Raw genomic sequence first — 12,500 nt, 5'->3', positions numbered from 1 at the left:
TAAATATATATAAGTATATATATTTTTGTATATATATATATATATATATATATATATATATATATACTTGCACATATTTACATAATTTGTAAAATCTGTTTTGCTTCGTGTTTACACAGTGAATCCATTTAAACAAGTTCATCCAGACAAATTTTCTGACATTGAAAGATAATGTTTTCAGCTAAAGAATAATTTTTTTTGTTAATAAACCTTTTGAAAAGAAAATATTATGAAGTAAAATTCTTTAAAATGACGATGAAAAATGCTTTTTGTTTTTCTTTGTGTCTGCATGTATACTATAAGGCATGTATGAGTGTGCGTAGAAAATGTGCTTTTTGTGACAAACGAGTTCTTTGACTCTTATTTCTAGCAACGCTGGTGCTCCCAGAACACTTCGTCACTGTTTAGTGACGGTGAATTATTTCTGTTTTGGTTTTGAATTGCGTCTAGTCACCTCAATTTATATATGTGTGTGTGTCTGTATGTATTGCTGATAAAGCGCATAGGCCCGTATAGAGTTGATAACGATGGTGTAAGGTTTATAAAGAAGAGAGAGGACATACAAATGATTCCTCCGTCGCCAAAAGAGCTCAGCTTAGCTCAGATGCAGGCGACTACAAGGGTCTCTGCGAAACCCTAAAAGCTGTGTATGGTGCCTCACAGACAAGGCCTCCACCTTGAACCGTTGTGCCTATTTATTTTCTACTCCAAGCACAAGGCTCGAAATATTTGGGGAGGGGGCCAGTCGATTATATCGACCCCAGTACGCAATTGGTGCTTAATTTATCGATCCCGAAAGGATGAAAGGAAAAGTCGACCTCGGCAGACGAAATACCTATTTCTTTACTACCCACAAGGGGCTAAACACAGAGAGGACAAACGGATTAAGTCAATTATATCGACCCCAGTGCGTAACTGGTACTTATTTAATCGACCCCGAAAGGATGAAAGACAAAGTCGACCTCGGCGGAATTTGAACTCAGAACGTAGCAGCAGACGAAATACGGCTACGCATTTCGCCCGGCGTGCTAAAGTTTCTGCCAGCTCGCCGCCTTACCAGTGTGCCTATTTCATCACCAGTATCAACACTACCACCACCGCTTCCTCCACCGCCGCTGCTGCCTTGACAATCTACACCACGACCAGCAATAGGTTGCTAAGACATACTAAAAATAACAGTTTAATCTTCTGAGGTGCTTTGGAACACCCGAAAATAGCAATCTTGCAAACCACTGAAGAATTGGGCTTCTCCACAAAAATGAACACGGTCTGGTTCGATGAAAATAATCAAACGTTCAAAAGCTACAAGTAAAGAAGAGATCTTGCAAACCCATTTTCTCGTTGGGAAGAAAGTAGCCATCTGCCATAGCTACGGCAATCTCTGGCGCAAACTTCGAGAGTTTCAAAATGTGTGGTGGATAAACCTCACCAAAGGAACTCAGTTTAGGGCAGACACTAGCGACTACAGGGGCTTCTACGAAGCCCTAAAAGCTGGGTAAAGTCCCTCGCACCAAGTCCAGAATCAATGATATAGTGCAGACGCAGTGATGCTTTTCACAGACAAGGCGGTGGTCAGAGCACCGCCAGGGTTTCGAAGTCACAGTTGTACGAAATTTCCTCCCTAGCAGAGACAACCAACGCCATAGAGTAACAGTTGAAAGGCGGCAGGGGGAAACAGAATCCCACCTGAGACACTGAAGAACTGCACTCTAAACTTCATGAGCTCTTCGTCTACTCTTGGGAGCTTAGCAAGTTAACACAGGATTTCTGCAATGCTGACATTACCATCTTATTTAAGAACAAAGGAAAGAAAGCTGACTGATCCAACTACGAGGGAATTACTTTGCTCTCCACTGCGGCCAGACTCCTTGCCAGGATAGCCCTTAACAGATTAATGCTCACCATTGCAAATGAAAATCTCCCATAATCCCTGTACAGCTTCAGAGCAAACAGGAACACCACTGTCTGACGTGGTCTTTCTTCTTAGACAGCTGCATGAGAAGTACACAGAGTAAACGAAAGGATTTTACATCACCTTTGTTAACTTCACCAAAGTACTCGGCATCGTAAGCAGAAAAGGTCTACTGCAAATACGGGGACGCTTTGAATGTCTCCGCCAAATTCCTCAATATGATTATCAACTGCTTTAAAAGCCAGTGAGACCGGGTCAAGAACAGCAAAGACCTTTCCGGTTCTTCGTTATTGGTAACGGTGTGAAGCAAGGCTTTATCTTCGGACCGCCCCATTTCACCATCTTCTTCAAAAGATGCTCCAGCGCCTGATGATAAAGATATCTACATTTGATGTCGTACTGATGGCAGCCTCTTCAGCTCGAGGCACCTGCAAGCTCACACCAAAACACTGAAACAACCCATCCATGAATTACTTTTTGCAGACGATGCTGCCCTTCTTTGCCCATTCAGAGACAACCCTGCAGCGCATCGCCCCTTGCTATGCAGAAGCTGCTTGGCACTATGGCCTAGAAGTCAGTTTCAAGAAAAACAGAGAAGTTCTCCATCAATTAGCGTCCACAGCAAAAACCCACACTTCTCATCACACCATCGAGGTGACCGGACTAAGGATAGTCAACTATACATCTCTTACCTAGAATACACTATTTCATCAGATGCTAAAATCGACAAGGAAGTTGATAACAGACTGGCCAAGGCAAAACAGTGCACTCGGCTGACAGTACAAGAGTCGGGAACAATAATCATCTGAAGAAAGAGACCAAGATCAGCGGTTGTTCTCAACACCCTCTTGTACAGCTCAGATTCGTGGGCCATCTCAACTTCTTGAACGATTCCACCACCGATGTCTTTGCACCATCCTCAGCATCCACTGGAGTGATTTTGTCACAAAACGTCCGGTCCTAGATCAGGCGAAGGTCAGCAGTATCGAAGCAACTCTTAAATTCAGCAAAAGACATTTATTTTAAGAAGGAAACAATAAAGGAATGGAAACACAAAATGGAAAGAAAAGAAAAAGTGATGTGGGTTGATGGCAACTCAACGAGTCACGGGTTCAAGTTTTCATCGTCTCACCTGTATCTTTTTTTTTTTTTTTTTTGTACTTTTTTTCACCTCTGAAGTTGCCACCATTTTCCAAAATATATTGACATTCCAATATATATATATATATATTATTATATATATATAATATTATATATATATATATGTATATATATATATATATATATATTATATTATATATATATATATATATGTGTGTGTGTGTGATGTGTGTGTGCATATATATATATGTGGTGTGTGTGCATATTTATATATGTGTGTGTGTATATATATTATATATATATGTGTGTGTGTATATATTATATGCCTGTGCTTGTCCCACCATTCCCACTTGACAACCGGTGTTGGTGTGTTTACGTCCCCGTAACATAGCGGACATTTTAAGTGGTGGATTGAAGCAAATTCACGATCAGACAGTAGAAAATGATTCTGAAAAAAAAATGTTATCTCCATATTTCAACGTAAATTGAATGCGCAGAAAAACCCATGGATTTCTTCGTATGTTCGTTTGTTACTAATGGGAATTGTTATGAGTTTATATGTTGCACGCTTTGTTTTTAATTACGAGATATCAGTTTTCTAACAGCCTTTTCCTTTTCTATTAAAATATTATTTGTCTGATCACCTCATTTCTGGGATGATGTGTGTGTGTGTGTACTAGCAGACATACCCGGAGTTGCGCGGGATATAAATGACATAGTTTGTATATATGATACAGTTAAGTTGAAACGTAACACAGGAAGGTGCAGCCTTGACCACAAAACATTTGTGGAGTAAATGAAGGACTAATTCGATTAAGTGGCATGTCATGCGCCTGTTTGGAAGTTTCCAGGCCCCGACCTTGTCATGGAAAATTGGGTGGGGGTATGTGATTTTTGAACGCACCAAAAACCTCTCAGTGGACATACTCTCCATTGCGGCTGTCGGCGCTGCCGCTACCACGCTGAACAATCAACTGACACAGGAACAGCATCTACGTGATGGCAGAATCGTTAGCACGCCGGTCGGAATGCGTAGCCGTATTTCGTTTGCCCGTTACGTTCTGAGTTCAAATTCCGCCGAGGTCCACTTTGCCTTTCATCCCTTCGGGGTCGATTAAATAAGTACCAGTTAGGCACTGGGGTCGATGTAATCGACTGAATACCTATGTCTGTCCTTGTTTGTCCCCTCTGTGTTTAGCCTCCTGTGGGCAATAAAGAAATAGATTAAACCTATGGGTGCGCCCACGGGCACCACATGACAGAAAGCTACACGAAAGAAATGACGTGGAAAGGGGTGGGGATTGGCAAGGAAGCGTTGGAAAACAACATTGTCATGCGATGTTTCTGTTTGGAATCAACAGTCGTGGCTCAGCCCTGCAGTCTTTCGAGCAAATTGCGTGCAATCACTGTGAGGACAACTCAGCACCCAAACGAAACCTCACCTCCCAAACGTAAACAGTTCTGTCACATTAAGGACACGGGCGAGCTGGCTGAAACGTTAGCACGCCGGGCGAAATGCGTAGCCGTATTTAGTCTGCCGTTACGATCTGAGTTCAAATTCCGCCGAGGTTGACTTTGCCTTTCATCCTTTCGGGATCGATAAATTAAGTACCAGTTACGCACTGGGGTCGATATAATCGACTTAATCCGTCTGTCTGTCCTTGTTTGTCTCCTCTGTGTTTAGGCCCTGGTGGGCAGTAAAGAAATAGAATTAAGGACACGGTCTCAAACCAACGTAGTTGGGTCTTAGACACCATAAATTAGTAGGTTAATGCACATGCGATTTTGGGGTTTCTAATCAATAGCTGAGAATATTTGTATGGGCTTCGTCTATGCTTAGAAGGAGACTTTGATACTAAAGCTAAAAGAAAATAGCCGAATAGTTGTTCAGGATTTATGCGATCGCTTGTATTGTTTACCTAGGAAAGGGGGTTTTCGGCCCCCAGAGGCCCCATTACTCATCTCTGGAACATAGGTAATGTATGTTCTCCAGTTTGGAGAAAATCAGCTGCGAACTTAAGAAATTCTTCGGGTTTACACACGCACAAACTTCCTTAGATTTACACACGCACACACACACATTATTTTACTTGTTTCGGTCATTTGACTACTGCCATGATGGAGCACCGCCTTGAAGATCTTAGTCGAACAAATCGACCCCAGGACTAAATTTTTAAGCCTAGTACTGACTCTATCGGTCTCTTGTGCCGAACCGCTATGTTACGGGGACGTAAACACACCAACACCGGTTGTCAAGTGGGGATGGTGGGACAAGCACAGGCATAAAAATACACATGCACAGATATATATATATATATATATATGTGTGTATATATATGTTATATGTATATATGTATATATATATATATGTGTGTGTATGGTATGTATAATATATATGTATATATATAATATAATGTATATATATATATATATATATATATATACACACATTATATATATATATATATATATATATATATATATATATAGGCGCAGGAGCGGCTGTGTGGTAAGTAGCTTGCTTCTTAACCACATGGTTCTGGGTTCAGTCCCATTGCGTGGCACCTTATCATAGCCTCGGAACAACCAAAGTCTTGTGAGGGGATCTGGTAGACGGAAACTGAAAGAAAACCGTCCCCCACCAACATCGTTTGACAACCGATGCCGGTGTGTTTACGTTCCCGTAACTTAGCGGTTCGGCAAAAAGTGACCAACAGAATAAGTACTAGGCTTACATAGCGGGTCCATTTGCTCGACTAAAGGTGGTACCAGAGCATGGCAGCAGTCAAATAACTGAAACAAGTAAAAGACTAAAAATATATATAGGCGCAGGAGTGGCTGTGTGGTAAATAGCTTGCCAACCAACCACGAATCCGGGTTCAGTCCCACTGCTTGGCATCTTGGGCAAGTGTTTTCTGCTATAGCCCCGGGCCGACCAATACCTTGTGAGTGGATTTGGTAAGCGGAAACTGAAAGAAGCCTGTCGTATATATGTAAATATATATATGTTTGTGTGTCTGTGTTTGTCCCCCTAGCATTGCTTGACAACCGATGCTGGTGTGTTTACGTCCCCGTCACTTCGCGGCTCGGCAAAAGAGACCGATAGAATAAGTACTGGGCTTACAAAAGAATAAGTCCCGGGGTCGATTTGTTCGACTAAAGGTGGTGCTCCAGCATGACCGCAGTCAAATGACTGAAACAAGTAAAAGAGTATATACATACGACGAGCTTCTTTCAGTTTCCGTCTACCAAATCTAGTGACAAGGCTTTGGTCGTCCCGAGGCTATAGCAGAAGGTGCCACGCAGTGGAACTGTACCCGGAAAGCAAGCTTCTTACCACACAGCCATGTGTGTGCGTATGTGTGTGTGTGCGCGTGCGCATGTGTGTCGCCCACGACTGCTTGGCAACCGGTGTTGGTTCTTTTTACGTCCCCGTTCATTAAGTGGCTTGTCATAAGAAACCGATAGAAATAACAGGCTCAAATATCCTTCCTACTCTAGGTACAAAGCCTGGAATTTTGTGGGAGAGAGGCTAGACGATAAAAATTGACCCCAGTACTCAACTAGTCCTCATTTTATTGACCCCGAAAGGACGAAAGTCAAAGTCGATCTTGGCGGAATTTAAACATAAAACGTAAAAGACAGACAAAACGCCGGTAAGCATTTTTTTCCGGCATCAGGTTTAGAAATAAAATTAAAATCCTTGAAAATAAAATAAAAACCATTGAAGGCGGTGCCCCAGCATGGCCGCATCTGAATTATTAAAACAGAAAGTTTTATCCCTCCACTAGCATTTGTGTGCGTGTTTTTATCATTGAGGAAAGGAAATATTTTGTCGCTATTACAGTCTGTTTAACTATGTAAAAATGTTCAGTGTGGATAGGGAGATAACTCTTCCACTACTATTTCAAGGAGCAAGATTTAGGATATTTCTTTAATAACATTACATTAACTAGAACAGCGTATTCTAACGAGAGAGAGAGAGAGAGAGAGAGAGGGAAGAGACAGACAGACAGATATGTATTTCTTTACTACCCACAAGGGCCTAAACACAGAGAGGACAAACAAGAACAGACAAACGGATTAAGTCGATTATATTCGACCCCAGTGCGTAACTGGTACTTATTTAACCGACCCCGAAAGGATGAAAGGCAAAGTCGACCTCGGCGGAATTTGAACTCAGAACGTAACGGCAGACGAAATACAGCTACGCATTTCGCCCGGCGTGCTTAACGTTTCTGCCAGCTCGTCGCCTGACAGAGATATGGTAAGGAGAATAAGTCAACAAGGGATCGTCATCTTGGTCACACGGTGTGCTAGAAATAACAAGTTAGTGCAACAGTATAAAAAGAAAAGAAGTCAGAAACTGAATCCTATAATGCTAAATAAATTATGCCGTTCTTTTATCTTTTATATTTCTTTTCCTTTACTTTTTTCAGTCATTGAACGGCGTTCCAAAATCTACCACAGAAATCATTAAAATCTAAAAGAAAAAAATAATAATATATACGTATTGGCCATAGAAACACGCAATATAAATTTACATATATTAGCCAGAAAAATCCGTAATGTACTGCGTTAACCGATATAGCGAGGGATTACTATATATATTCTATCCTTTCCTGAGCGTCCAATAGCACTATACTTGTTCCACGTCCTCGCGTTGTTGTGTTTTCTCTTTGCTCATATTTGGAGTAACTATATATATATATATATATATATATATATATATATATATCACATGATCACGTGACCGACCAGACCATCAGATGTTTCTACACATCGCTGGTCACAATACGTTCGCATTGTTTTTTTAGCCTTCAAATGACGCCACCCTGCTGGCTAAGCGAGCAGGCCAACAGAAGAAAGTGTGAGAGAAAATTGTGGTGAAAGAGTACAGCAGGGATCACCACCATCCCCTGCCGGAGACTCGTGGAGCTTTAGGTGTTTTCGCTCAATAAACACTCACAACGCCCGGTCTGCTAATCGAAACCGCGGTCCTACGACCGCGACTCCGCTGCCCTAACCACTGGGCATTGTGCCTCCACACATACACACACACACACATATATATATATATATATATATATATATATATATACATATATATATACACATATATTATATTATATATATATATATATATATATATATATACACATATATATATACACATATATATATATACACACACACATATATATATATATACACACATATATATATATATATACATATACATGTTTTCTTGTTTGGATTCACTTTATTATATATATATATATAATATATATATATATATATGTATATATATAAGAAAGAATCGGCCATGTCAAATTTATATATGTATAGATATATATATGTATTATGTATATATATTGACAATGGTTTCAGTTTTTGTCTACCAAAACCACTCATAAGTCTTTGGTCAGCCCTGGGCTATAGTAGAAGACATTTGTCTAAGGTGCTACACAGTAAGGCTGAACCCTGGGTCATGTGCTTGGGAAACAGGCTTTTTACCAGTATCATGCCTGTGCATATCTCTATTTTATAAAAAAAAATATTGTTTAACCCTAGGTGAGGTCTGATTAAGCACACGATCAGATACGTTCCATCATTCAGCTTGTCATTTTCCTTTATCTTGAACTTCATTACCTGATGTAGAGTACATTTAAAATTATTTGGCTGCTATTTCTTGCAGGTCGAACGGCCATGTAGATCAAGGGTTACTCTTACTCTTTTACTTGTTTCAATCATTTGACTGCGGCCATGCTGGAGCACCGCCTTTAATCGAGCAACTCGACCCCGGTCTTATTCTTTTGTAAGCCCAGTACTTATTCTATCGGTCTCTTTTGCCGAACCGCTAAGTTACGGGGACATAAACACACCAGCATCGGTTGTCAAGCAGTGCTAGGGGGACAAACACAGACACACACATGCATATATATACATATATACGACAGGCTTCTTTCAGTTTCCGTCTACCAAATCCACTCACAAGGCATTGGTCGGCCCGGGGCTATAGCAGAAGACACTTACCCAAGATGCCACGCAGTGGGACTGAACCCGGAACCATGTGGTTGGTTAGCAAGCTACTTACCACACAGCAACACCTGCGCCTATTTTATTAAAAAAAATATTGTTTAACCCTAGGTGAGGTCTGATTAAGCACATGATCAGATACGTTCCATCATTCAACTTGTCATTTTCCTTTATCTAGAACTTCATTACCTGATGTAGAGTACATTTAAAATTATTTGGCTGCTATTTCTAGCAGGTCGAACGACCATGTAGATCAAGGGTTCTAAACAGTGTTTTTTCTTTTTTTGTTTTTTTATCGATGGACCCCCTTTAATTATTATTTTATTCTGGTGGACCAGCATAGTCATTCGATGTTTACAAACTAGCTTTATAGAAAAAGCTTTCAAAATCCGTTTTACTTTCCGCACATTAAACTTGTGTAGAATGAACTGAGTAAAACGTTAAAGCAAGAAAGGTAACTCTTCCTTGCAATACATACAACAAAGGCAAAAGTTTTTCAATGGCTCTTACAATGCTATTGTGGGTCCGCAATTTACTATTTTATTACATGGAGTCCCAAATATGTTTCTCTTGATGACTAAACTTTTTTCAACAAAACACATTTTAAAAATGTGTTCTTATACACTTGGCTGGACCCCCTTCCGTCCTATCTCTCTTCCTTTAGCGAACAATACGTGGATCATACTAAGCTATCACGGTGACTACATTACGAACATTACGATGCTTTCTATGAATTATTCTTCAAGGTGTTCTCTTAAGTTTCCATGGACCCATTAACCACCGATTAGAGAATTCTTCAAATACGTTGCAATTTCACAAAGGTTAGCTAGAGTGATTTCCCTTGACACCAAACCGGACTTCAACTTGATAGTTTAACTTGCTAGAAATAGCAGTAAAACGTACCTCAAATCACAACTTTATGTCTTAAAATAAGAACGTCGCATTGAATAATGCAGTCCTCTCCATGTACGAATATTAGACGGGATGGTCATAACTGGAACACTTCTGATCATAAGCGAGATAGATCAAGACTGACTGGATATTATTAATTGCAACAAGTACAGACATTTCGGATAAGGTAATCATAACTGCACTATGTCCCAATCAAAGATGGGATGGCCACGGTTAAAAAGCTCGCTTTGTAACACGCGGTTTCAGGTTCAATCCCACTGCGCAGCGGCATATCGGGCAAAGTGTCTTCTACTATAACTGATTGTTATATTATTGTTATTTCTGTTCAGAAAAGGTTTGAACATTTGGATAAGACGTTTCTTTTACCTTTCTTCTAATCTGACTTGTGTCAGGTACGAGGGGTGTACGAAAAGTCTTGAGCCTCAAAAATACAAAACATGGTACAAGACTTCTGATGAAGGTACAAGACTTCAAGGCTCAACAATTTTCATACACCCCTCGTAGTTTGTAGAAAGGGAAAATTGGAAACCTTTACTGACATGTTTCTATATGTCCACTCAATGGAATTTGATGAACATTGGTGTTCCGGATATGTTGTCTGTGGACTCGTGAACGTTCCGATAATGCATTCCCCGTCTCGCCTATATATAGTTCCTCACAATTCGGGCATTTAATGCAGATTGAATTTCTGCTTTTGCAGTTCATATCTGCATTTGTGAAAATCTGCCCATTTTTTGTTCTAATGGATCTACCCGTATGCATGCATTGACACGTTCCACATCTGTTATCGTTACACTTGGATACTGTTAATGCTTTATCCTGTTTTTGCCTTTGCTAATTGTTTCTTTAGGTATGTGGTTGCCTTTTGCTGAAGATAAGAGTTTGATTAGTTATGCTTTTTAATTTTTCACTTCGTTCTATGATTGGCAAATTTGTTTTGATGATGTTAAAAATGTTTTGGTGATGCGGATTGTGTGTTACTAGAAATAGTATTGTGTTCCTTTGATGGGTTCCTCTTTTTCGTGTTGCTCTAAGTTGTTCTATATGTATCCCTTTGGCTTGTAGTATGCTATTTTCTATAAGTAGAAGAGGGTAATTTTGCTTGAGCAGAAATCCTTTGAGTTCTGTAAGTCATGTGTTTCTGGTATTTGGATCATCTACTATAGTACAAATTTTCCTGGCTAGACATTACGGGATGTTGCATTTTGTGTGTTGGGTGGCATGATTTGAAATTTAGGTATTGGTATGTATCTGTACTTTGAATGTGGTGCTGTTTTTTTTTTTATTACCATTATGTCAAGAAATGGTAACTGTGTGTTGCTCATTCTCTTGTAGATTCTTGAGGGGGGTGCTGAATGCTTCTAGATTTTCTAGGGATTTGGTCTAAATTAGAAAACAGTCATCGAGGTATCCGTTCCATGTGTGTCCTCTATAAAGTGAACATATAGAAACATGTGGTCAGAAAAGGTTTCTAATTTTTCCTTTCCACAAACTACATGACACAAGTGAGATTGGAAGAAGAAAGATAAAAGAAAAACGGTTAATTAAAATGTTCAAACCTGTTCTGAAAGGAGATAACAACAATATTATTACAACCAGTTAATGATGTGGATTAAAAAACATCTTTAACAAATGAATATAAACAAATTACAGAATACCAGTAAGCTCGGCAAACCATGTTTAAGCTGCATGTGGATTAGTCAAAACCATATTTCATAAGTTCAGTTTGTTGGAGCACTCCAAGACATAATACAGTTGTCAAGAACTCAAGTGTCAGTTAAATACATTTTGAAATATGATGATTACTATGAACGTATGAAACTTCTAATTGATCTTTATGAACATTACAAAATATTTTTTAATGTTAAAATACCATAATAAAATACGTGAAAGCCAGGACGTGTTTTAACCTCATTCAACATATATCTATATATATATATATATACTAGACTAGACTACCCGTGATCCGTGGGGTCAACTGGAATGAGTTTCCCAGCAACAAAGTTTTGTTCAGTTTTTTTTTGTTTTTGCCTTTTGCAGGTTATTTCGCATGCTTACAATGTGATATTGTAATCCCTCGTAAACAGCTCCTTTCCCCAGAAAAGGAAAGGCTGCTATTTCTTGCACACCCTGCTACCGCGTAACAGGCATTTTGGGTCCTTTATCGCAAATAGCTGTTACGTGGTAGCAGGGCGTGCTAGAAATAGCAGCCAAACCTTTGGAGGAGAGATATGATGATTGCGCTCGAAAGAAACCTATGGAAAAAACTATTTCACACCGAGGTTACAAATGGGTCCTTTATGAAATATTTGTTGTATTTTAAAAGTCATTTTCACTTAAGAATATTTTGCCCATCATAATGTGTCTTATGGAAAGGTTAGAATTTATTCCCTTTCAGAGTTAAATTATTTTCAGAGTATTTTCCCATTATGCACCGTTTGGGGTATTCAGACCCTAAAACCCTGAATATCTCAATAACCACTGGTCCGATTTACTTGTTTTACTCCATTTGTATTCACATTTCAGGGACACTCTG

Source organism: Octopus sinensis, linkage group LG12, assembly GCF_006345805.1.
Source record: "Octopus sinensis linkage group LG12, ASM634580v1, whole genome shotgun sequence".
Classification (NCBI taxonomy): Eukaryota; Metazoa; Mollusca; class Cephalopoda; order Octopoda; family Octopodidae; genus Octopus; species Octopus sinensis.
Note: the sequence above shows the minus strand (reverse complement) of the source record.